This window comes from Tamandua tetradactyla, chromosome 10 (assembly GCF_023851605.1).
Source record: "Tamandua tetradactyla isolate mTamTet1 chromosome 10, mTamTet1.pri, whole genome shotgun sequence".
Classification (NCBI taxonomy): domain Eukaryota; kingdom Metazoa; phylum Chordata; class Mammalia; order Pilosa; family Myrmecophagidae; genus Tamandua; species Tamandua tetradactyla.
This window is the reverse complement of record NC_135336.1, coordinates 39,688,196-39,698,463: the sequence shown is the minus strand read 5'-3', so window position 1 is coordinate 39,698,463 and position 10,268 is coordinate 39,688,196. Positions and strand designations below refer to the sequence as shown.

General features: G+C 42.0%; 1 protein-coding gene across 10 annotated transcripts in view; it reads left to right on the top strand.

Annotated features, from left to right (window-relative positions):
* The first annotated feature begins 551 nt into the window (after nt 1–551).
* Nucleotides 552–10,268, top strand: part of BBX (BBX high mobility group box domain containing) — a 285,719-nt gene continuing 276,002 nt past the window's right edge. For 5 of the 10 annotated variants that reach the window (XM_077118493.1, XM_077118480.1, XM_077118481.1 and 2 more), the window contains exons 1-2: nt 552–703; nt 3,895–3,966. The gene's annotated coding sequence lies outside the window, so the exon portion shown is untranslated. Of the gene's footprint in view, nt 704–816; nt 837–1,095; nt 1,230–1,682; nt 1,775–2,974; nt 3,078–3,894; nt 3,967–10,268 lie in introns of those variants that run through there. The other 5 variants (XM_077118483.1, XM_077118487.1, XM_077118486.1 and 2 more) reach the window with 4 other exon arrangements.

Below are 10,268 nucleotides of genomic sequence, written 5' to 3'. Positions count from 1 at the left end.
CTACGAATGAGGCACTAGCAACCTCAAAGCATGGTAGTCTCAATAAACTTATCTTGCACTATTTTGGCCTATGTGATAGCTAATACAACTGACAAAAAAAAATCCATGCTGATAAATGCCTATCTGGGCCACTTGTTAGCCAGATCAGGCTGTAAAATCATAACACAATGCACGTCTTTTCCATGGGGCACCACACGACAGCGATTTAAAAAAATAAAACCCTCACTTCCATATCCAGTGGAGTTGTAGTTTATTACCATAACCCTCCCAAGTCAGAAGGACACCAGTTTCTAGCCTTGCAACTTGCTGCAAGAAGGATTTTTACCCTTTACCCCACTCTGCTGGGCCTCTCTACCTGTCCTCTCCTACTGTCTACAGGTCCCGAACATTAGAAAATAGAAAATGTGATGATCTTTGTGTGTCTCTGTAAAATGTGTGTATGTGTGCGTGTGTTTGGGTGTAACAGGCTTCCTGTTTGGCTGCCCGGCCTGTCCGTCAAAGCGCGGGCCAATGGCAGGCTGCCTTATATAAAATGAGTGTTTTCAGGCTCTCCGGGTTGCATGTACTGTATGTGGAACAGTGTACAGTGAAGCGGAGGCAGAGCGGCTCCGCGAGCTCCTCTCCACTTTCCCATAGAGCAGCCCTGACTGGCCGCTGAAGGCGAGCCACACACATACACCCTCACACCCGGCGAGCCCGGGAGGTAAGCGCCCCCCATCCCCAGCCCTTCCCGGGCGCTCTCCCCGCACTTTCTGTTTTCATACTCACTTGCGAGCTGCCGGGCTGCAGCCCCAAGGACTCCGCGGCAGGAGCAGCGGCGGCGGCGGCGGCAGCCGGTAGGGTGGACTTGAGGAAGACGGAGGGAACCCCGCGCGTCGGGAGCCGTCGCCAGCCGGCCGAATTCCCCGGGCACTTTCCCCCTCCGCCAAAACTTTGGGTCGGGAGAGGTCGGGGGTGAGGGTCGCGGCGCCCGCGCCAGCGGGCGGCGGGGGACGAGGAGGCAGTGCCCTGCGAGCGGGAGGCTGGGGGCCGGGCTGGGGAGTAGTAGGCCAGCCAGTGCCAGGCTGCGTTTGCAACCAGCACCTCTCCGCACAGAGGCAGCGCCGCTCGAGAGGGGCACAGGAGCCGGGGAGCGGGCGAGAGCAGCGGGAGGAAAACAACAACAGAGCCCTCGCGCCGGCGGGCGGCTCCTGGCCGCCCGGGGAGCCCCAAACTTCATCTCGGCGAAAGTACGTGGATCCCCGCTCGGGCTCGACTGCCGGGGAGGTGGGGCCTGGGGAGCAGGGGCAGGGGAGGAAGGTACTGGGATCCAGTCCTCAGTGGGTTTATTGAACGTTTCGTTTGCGTTGGTGACCAGAAACAGCAGCCCAGTTGCTCGTTCATCTGGAGAGTTGGGATTTGGGTGTTCCGACCCCGCGGATCGGTGCCCTCTCATCCCCCACCTCTAACCAAATGCGCGGCGAGTAGAGAAAGTGCTGTTTTAGTGCCAGAGTAGCCAGGAGGAAGAATAGGGGGAGAGGGGGAAGAGGGCGAGGGAGAAGGGGAGAGAGAAAAGAGGGAGGGAAAGAGCAAGGGAGGAGGTGGGGGGGGGGACGAGAGAACGAGAACGGGAGGGAAGAGAGGAGGGGGGAGAGGAGGAGGGAGGCTGTGTCAGGATTTTGCTTGAATGTGGGATTATGTTGTGTCAATAAGTTTAAGGTGGAGAGAGCGAGGCTGGGGGTGGTGGCGGAGGGGAGGAAGAAGGCCTTGGCTGTTTAAAGTCTTATTTCTGAAGGTAAGTTATGGCATCGCGTGGTCGCGATGACAGAAAACTTGCAGATCCTTTATCCGGGGATAGGGTCGATGCCTCTAGAAAGAGCTCCCCAGTCCTCTAAAGCCACACTCGTTACACTGTTTTTGCTGCGATCCGGGTCGCTAGTAAATTACTGAAATCAGACTCGAGGTTTCTTTTCCTCCTCCACCTCGTCTCGCTCGCTCACCCTCAGAAATTCAATATATATCTTTTTAATTTTCTGGTATTATCTGAAACTTAACGTAACTGAGACCAAACCCGAGCCCTATAATGTACAGGGACCCTGAATTCAAGAATCTGGAACACGTTTACGTGTGAAATATCTGCGATCATTTCTGCTAAATGAGGAAGGTAAAACGAAACGATGCAAAAAGCTAAGACACAACATGTACGACAGAGTGTGGGGGGGGGGGGGGGAGAGGAGAAAAGGAGAGAGAAGCTATTTTTTGCTTTCCTTTCTGTAGAAAGGAAAATAAAACGTGCATTCCCCTTCCCTCCCAGTGTATAGGGTCTAGTCAATATTTTAACTGTCTGAGGACATATTAGTCCAGGTGGATCTTGTTGAAAAGTTTCGCTGGGAGGGGTGGAGGTGGGGGGGGGCGACCGAGGGGAAGGTGGGTGGAGGTTGTGGGGGATGGGGACGGAGCGAGCTCTGCCTCGGCTAATGGTCATTGGCCTGGGGCTTTGAAACCATTGCCTGTCCTGCTAATGACACGTCCAGTTCCCGTCTCCCGGCCGCGGACGCCGGGCTGCGGTTCCCGGGGCTGGCTGGCGGGGTCTGGGGTACTTTCCCCGAGCGGGGAACGGCGTTCTTCGCCATCCCCTAAGGTTGTCCACTCGCGCTGTGAGGGCCCCCACGCGTGCCCCCTCCCCTTGCGCGCCACCGCCACCTCTGTTCGCGCTACTTTTGCGACCAGTCAGTGGTGAGGGGGCACGGGGGTTCCTCGGTGCGGACGTCCCCGTGCGGCCACCCCGCGTCCGGCCCCACGCGCCCCGCGCCGCGCGGTCCAAGCCCAGAATGGCAGCGCCGGGCCCGGCGGCCGCGGTGCCTCCCCGGGGGGCAGCGGAGGCCGCGGCGGTGGCGGCGGGATCTTCGCCGGGGCCCGCGGGAGGAGGAGGAGGAGGAGAGGCTGGAGGAGGAGGGGAACGAGGAGGAAGACGAGAGGAGGGAGGCGTTTTCTGTCCAGACCGCCGGCAGTTCGAGCGGGCATGGGGACGGAGACACCCCACTCGTTGCTCCTCCGCTGTGGAAAGGTGTTTAGCAGACTTTTACGCCCGGAGTATGGTATTTGCACTTCATTTTTTTTCTTCTTCCCCCTCTTCCCCAAAGCAAGATGGACTCTATTCCCTTTCTCTTTCTCCCTCTGCTCTGTCTTGTCAGCCTTTAAGATCGACATTTTGTACTAAGATGCAAACTTGATGGTGACCAGCAACAAAGCCGGGGTGGGATCCCTCGCTTCCTCCCTCCCTCTCCATTTCTTAGCTCCCCCCCACCTCACCCCGACCTAGCAGACTTGGTGGTTCTGCACTTGCCGCGGGGGGCTTTAGCGAATGTGTTTTCCCTGGTCGGTTACCGATTTCTAATCTCAGGATTGCAACCCCGACCAACGTTTGGACGACGTCTGTGGCCGCCCAGGTCTGTAAGGCTGAGGGCTGTGTTACCTGGCCCCGCTGCCGCCGCCGCGGTACCACCTCCTGCCGGCTCCTGGTCATGGCAGAGACTCGGGCTGCTTATTGATCGCTATGATTTGGTTACTCGTGTATTTGTTCCGGGGGCGACATTCACTTGTCCAAGTTGATCGCGGTATGGGTTTTGCGTTTGCAGAATGGATCAACTTTCTGCTTTGTACATACTGAGAGTAGGGAGAGAGAGTGCTGGCACCCTAGAATGCCAAGTGTGCTGCTCCCCATTTTCTACCTTTGGATACTGGGAGCCTTTCCTGACTAGTGGTTCCTGCGTGGGGCGTGGAGAGAGGGGAGGGGTTGGTGAGGAGCTAAACTCATAGATTTCTGGGTCCTTACTTCATAGATGTTAAGGGCACTTGGGACTCTACTGTAAATCCTACCATGCTGATGATGTACCTTTATTTGATACTTTATAGGACACTATCATATGACAAAGGCTTTGCTGCAGTTCACCTTCGTCTCTGTGTACTTTCCATTTGCCTTCCTGGGTAAGTATGCAAACTCTTCAAACAGGGAAGCTGGATGGCTATTAGTAATGCAGTAAGGGTCCTTATTGTTCACACAGAAAGATGCTTTTCTGGGGTTGCAACACCCAGAAAGCTTGTCTCCGTAAATTCCCACAGCAGAAGTCAATTTATCATTTAGTATTTCGAATTCAGCTGGGGGTCATTGTTATTATTTTAAGTTAGTGACATCAGATATTCTTTAATGATTATCTGCAAGTGTTTGTCATTTGAAAACTTATTGTCAAATAGTCATTTAAATTGATAGTGACATTTTACACAGAGTTGAAGGCCTAGGAAATATAATGCTAGACAATAATATAGAAAGATTGCAGGGTATGAGTGGAGAGAATTTTTAAAAACCCAAGGAAGCATTGTTCAGAAGGCCCCTTTAATTATAGTGACTGACATTTGCTTACTTTCTCCCTGATTCTCTTTCTTGTGTAATCTGTGTTGTTTGTGACAGTTACTTTTGGAATGGGGAAGGGTGGATTGAGTAGTGTAGTAAATCTAGCTCTTAAATATTGTATATGTGTACTACATTCTAAAGGCAAATACCTTTGTCTAAGTTGATCATAATTTTATTTGAAATCGGGAACATTTTAAGAGCCTGTATATTCAATAAAAGCAACTTTGTGATGTATGCCCCCAAATGGAAAAATTGGCAAAATGGTATATGTGAGATAGCAAGCATCTAAAAAGTTTAATTGTGAGGTAAAATGGGAAGGTGAAAACTGAGATTTTAGAGTGTTTCAAAACAACACCATGAGTTCAAATGTTAGAGACCTACCTTGCAGGTTTTCCCCTCCATTATAACGAACACCCCAGGTTGCTAACAAGTTAAGAAAGTTAGTTGTACTGATTTGTGAAAGTCAGTTGGTGCTTTGTAATATTACCATAGTGAAGATGGAAGTTGTATTTTATGAATGAAATTGAACTTAAACCCAGTTTTCCGTGGGAGAAAATTTAATGACCTGTTTTATTTCTTAGTTTGCTGGGATATTGCTTACATTACCAAATTATTGTGTTTGAGTAGTAAGAGAAGTTGAGTATGGAAGCCTAGCCTTTCTGGTATTTTCTACACTGTAGCAAAATAAAGTTTGACATTAGTGAGAATTTTAGATGATTCATGTAATAAAAACTCTATTTCCAACATTTTTTATGGACTCCAACTATTAAATTATTTCAGATAATTATGTACTTGTTTCAACTGGAGATTTTATACTATTACACATATATGGTAGGTCAGTTGGAGTGGTCAGAATGAGATGGTTCTGTAAAATGAAGTTAGTATACACTAAAATGTGAATTTCAGTGTTTTTGCCTTTTTTTAATTCTTGGTTTGAGAAAAGTTTTTCAATTTTGAACATAAAGCAAGAGTGTTCAAAATGCATTCCTGATATCTAAAGAGCACCACATGTATACATGAGAGGTACATTATTTTGTTCACTGGAGTGAACTTTTAATGTTAGTTCTTTTTTGGGGGGGTGTCGGGGTTTGCATGATCCAGCAATAGAACCAGGGTCTCCCACATGGAAGGTGAGCATTCTACCACTGAACCAACTGTGCATCCTTAATGTTAGTTCTTTACCCATGGAAATATATTGGACCAATTCTGAAATTAATGTGAAAACTAGTAATTTCCAGAATAAAAGTTATTTGATGAGCTTTTCTATTTCTTTGAGATATCAAATGACTCTCATTAAGAAGAGTATTTTCCAGGACATTCTTGGTCTTTGAAGTCAGTGAAGTAGATTTTAAAGTGTAAAACTTGTAATAGTTTTACATTTTAAAACTTGTAATAGATCTAACAAGTCACACTGATAATACATTACCAGTTACTTGCATCTAAAATGTCTTTGTTAGATTGGAGGCTTATTTATCAAAATAAGAATTTAAAGTAGTTCTTGCCTCTATATAATGAAGAGTTTCCAAACTTCCCACTTTTTTATCCTGAAAATCTCTTACCAAGTTTTGAAACTGGAATCTTAATTTACATTTCACATGTAATACTAGCTATTGAAAAGGGGATTCATCTATGTTGTTTCTGAGTGTTACATCTTTGGATATACTGTGTACTTTTAGGAAGAATTTTCCACTAGAGACTTAGATAGTAAAAGAAAAGTTGCTATTTTGAGATCTTAATTAAAATTCATCTTGATCTTTGTATTCAAATTAAAAGGAAAATATGTTCTAGGTTTAAGTTTGTGAAATAGCTTTTAATGTAATTTGTAAAGCATGTATACCTTTGACCCTATAAACTGGACTGGCTATTTATGCTTAATCTGTTGAAATAGAGGGAATTTATTTAGACATTCAATTTAGAACATAGCTTTGAGGGAAAGAGGTGATGTACATATAATTATGATTTGCCTATGCTGTAACTTTCATTGGTTTGTAAGTAATCAAATAACAAGTAATTGGTAAGTTTTTTTGCTTGGTAAAAAGAAACAGTGGGTCTTAAGCTAGTGTAACGAAACTCATAAATATCTAACTTAGTTGGTTCAAGTATTGATAAAACCACATTTTCCAATAAAATTGCAAACCTGAATACTAAATATCATCAACCAGCTTGCTTAAAGTATTTTTTTTTTCTACATTTCTCTGAAGCGCATGGGTTAGAAAGCAAGGGCCATATTTGTAAGTGCAACTTAAAAGAAATACCAATTATTCTTATGTTAAAAATATTTAATAGAATTATTATGGCTTCACATCTCAAGCCCATTTTAAAAAGTCTCATTATAAGCATGCCTGTTTTTGCTGTACTAAAGAAATTATTATTAGTGCCTTATAAATGTGCAGACAGTATTTAAAATTGCGATATTTAAATACTCTAAATTACTAAATTTAGACAATGAATTTTGGCATATCGCATTACCACCAGTGTGGTATACCTATATTTTAAGATTTAAAATTAAATAGGCCTTTAATTTTAAACACTTTTTTAAAATCACTTTTCTTCAAACTACAAGTAGTTTGAAGTCCAACACATTTTTGTTAACATTTCCCATTCAGGGTATCTTTAAAAATAGTTCTGCAAGGCAAAGAATATTTATTCTCTCTATATTTTTTTAACTTTTTTTATTGTATGATATAACATATATACAAAGCAAAGAAAGAAAAAGAAATAATTTTCAGGCCACTCTTCAACAAGTAGTTACAGGACAGATCCCAGAGTTTATCATGGGCTACCATACCATCCTCTCAGATTTTTCTTTCTAGCTGCTCCAGAATCTCCTATATTTTTAATCATATTTCTTCCCCTCTGTATGAAATGAAAACAAACTCAACTCCAGGAAAAACGTTGTAACTTAACTGCTTCATTTTTGTCATATGCCCCAGTAAATTATACGCATGCTATCCTCAGGCTACACTTTGAGAAACATGAGAAACACTGCTCTGAAGGTAATGAGTAAGGACAGAGGCTGAACACTGAATGGAAGTTCTTGCAGCTTGAAGATTCTGTGATTGTATTTTTTAATCAGTAGGTTTGTGCTACCTCAAGGGCGGTCGTACATACTTGCTGAATTGTAGATATTTCTATATTTTAAGTCATACCAGAAGAAAGCACTTTTTGAGTACAACTTCACTCAGCATTCATATGTGTTCGTCTTGTCCCTTAAAAGGCAATTATATTTCCTTGAAATGGCAATACATCATTTTAAAACATAAACATATACCCAGAAAGTTCCCATGTGTTAATAGGGGATATTCTTTTTTCTTTTTCCTATTAAAGAAAAAGATAAGATGATGAAGTAAGCACTCGTTACATGAGAGAAATGTAAAAGAAGTCATGCCTGTAAAGAATTCTATATAAAAGTCCATGTAAATAGAGAGATGAGAGAATGAAGGAATAAAAAAAAAACTTAAAGGTTGAAATATAGACCATGAAGCATTGACACACCTACCAAAATATAAACTTAATAATTTCAAATATGTGAGTCAGTTCAAGTATCTAGATAGTGAAATAACTTAAGACAGTGAAGAGGTTGTAAAAATTACAAAGTAAAACTTAGTAAGACTTGCCATGCTGGAGACCCGGGTTCAATTCCTGGTGCCTGCTCATGCAAAAAAAATGAACTTAATAAGAATGAGTTGGATTTTATGAAGTCTTAGAAAACCTCAAAAGAGTTGTAAAGTGTTGATTAAGTGGTTAAACTAATTGTCGGACAGCCCCTTGGATGAAAAGTTTAAGGGGTAAAACAAACTCCTGAAATAGGAGAACTGAGATGCTAAAAAAGAACATACAATTTTGTATTTGCTGTAAAAGAAATAAACTAGAGTGATAAATTATTTTAAAGGTGAAATAAGAAGTAGGATAGAAATTATTTAAAGTTTTTGATTCTTTAAATTTTTTTAAAATTTAATTTTAGTAACACATATGCAACCTGATACTTCCTCCTTTAACCATGTTCAGATGACTGAGATCTATGGTAAGAAATAACTTACATCCCAGTCCACATATAAAAATGGACATGGCGCTGAGAGCAATGCCCTTTGCTATATTTTCTATTCCTGTATAAGTCCAGTCTCTTCCATGCTGTCTTATTTTAAAGAAATAATAGGCGTCATCCATTAGGTTGAGTTTAAGAGTTTGAAAAACACCAACCTAGACTGCTTGCTAAAAACGGAGGTCTCCAGGTCCCAATCTCAGATATTCTGATTTATTGTGTCTGGGACCCAGAAATCTGCATTTTAATAAGTATTGCAGGTGATTCTGAAGTATGTGGGTGGTATAAGGGACAGATGGCTAAAGATTGAATGGGAGTTATGCATTGTAGGAGGTGTTAGAGTTCTATTGCAGTCCCTTCCAGTTGCAGTCCCTTCCAGTTGCAGTTCCTTCCAGTTTCAAGATTCTGTGGCTGCATTTCACTCAGCCCATTTACACAAATGAGAGTGTCCTTGTCATCCTCTGTAGATATTCCTGTAGTAGCTGGTGTTGTACAAAGAACATAGGCTTTGCCAGCAAAGTGCCTCTGTTATTTACTAGCTGAGGGACTTTGAGCATACACATCAGCTAGTCATTTAAGCTTCCTTTATTTTATGTGTAAAATGGGAATTTTAATATTGACCATGCAAAGTTGTGAGAATTATACAAGATGATAATGTATGTAACAACTCATTCACAGTTAGCACTCAAGCTATAGTAACTGTTTTTATGATTTTATCTCACTTCACCCCAACCCCCACTAAGTTTGAAATTACTTGAAACTATGCCTTTTAATTCTTGTTTTCTTTAAAATGATTCTTAGCCCTATCATGGGTACACTCGTGCATTTTTGACTAGATGTGAGGTGTTTGACAAGTAATATGCTACTGAAGGAAATAATAAGACAAACCTGAAAGAAAAAAGAAAAGAAAAGCTAAGGCAGAGCACAGTTTAAATATAGTGTTCCTTCAGATTCGGGATGTAGTTTTCCCAACTCTTTAAAAAATCAAAGTGACATAGCATAGGACAGAACAGCTCTTTCATATTTCAGGGTATTTAGTTGACACTGAACCATTTCTCTGATGACATTGATATATCTTAGAATGTCTTAGAGCATTATTTCTCAACTTTTCTCCACCAAGACACATGTGAATGATGTTTATATGTGGGTCATTATGATTTCCCTGATTATAAACATAGGCAAATTATGCTGTAGGTTTTATAGGTAGTTCAGTGCTCTCAAAATCACTCCTTTCTCCAACATGAAAACATGTTAAAATACAGGTGAGAATGATGTTAACATAATTGAAACCTTGAAAAAGAATATATATATAAACACACATGTAAGACATACATATATGTTTGTATATTATATATATCTCTCGATTTTGTGTGTGTGTCTATAATATATATAATCATTTACAGGTTTTGGTACTTCATTAGTAATTAATGACTTGCAGCGCTCCTCTAACAACCAATTGGAACTCACTCGTGTAAAGGCATGAACATTGAAAAGCATTATGTTTGGAGCACTTAAAACACACCCAATCCCAGAAATCTCAAACAATTTACAAACAAAAACCAAAAGCTAGTGAAAATGTACCACATGGTCAAATGCAAAGGAAGTTCAGAAGACTATAGGTATCAGGTTCTTAAATAGTACTATTTTACTCAAATACACAAAGCCTCTAGCATAGAACTTTATTTTTACATAGACTCAGTATTCAGCCAGATAAATTGAAGTTAAAGAACTTTGTCATTTCCCATTTTTGAAGCTATATATACCATAAATGTCTTCCTATTTTGCTATATATTTTTTTCTTCTTCTTTTTTCCTTGGGCAGGCACTGGGAATCGAA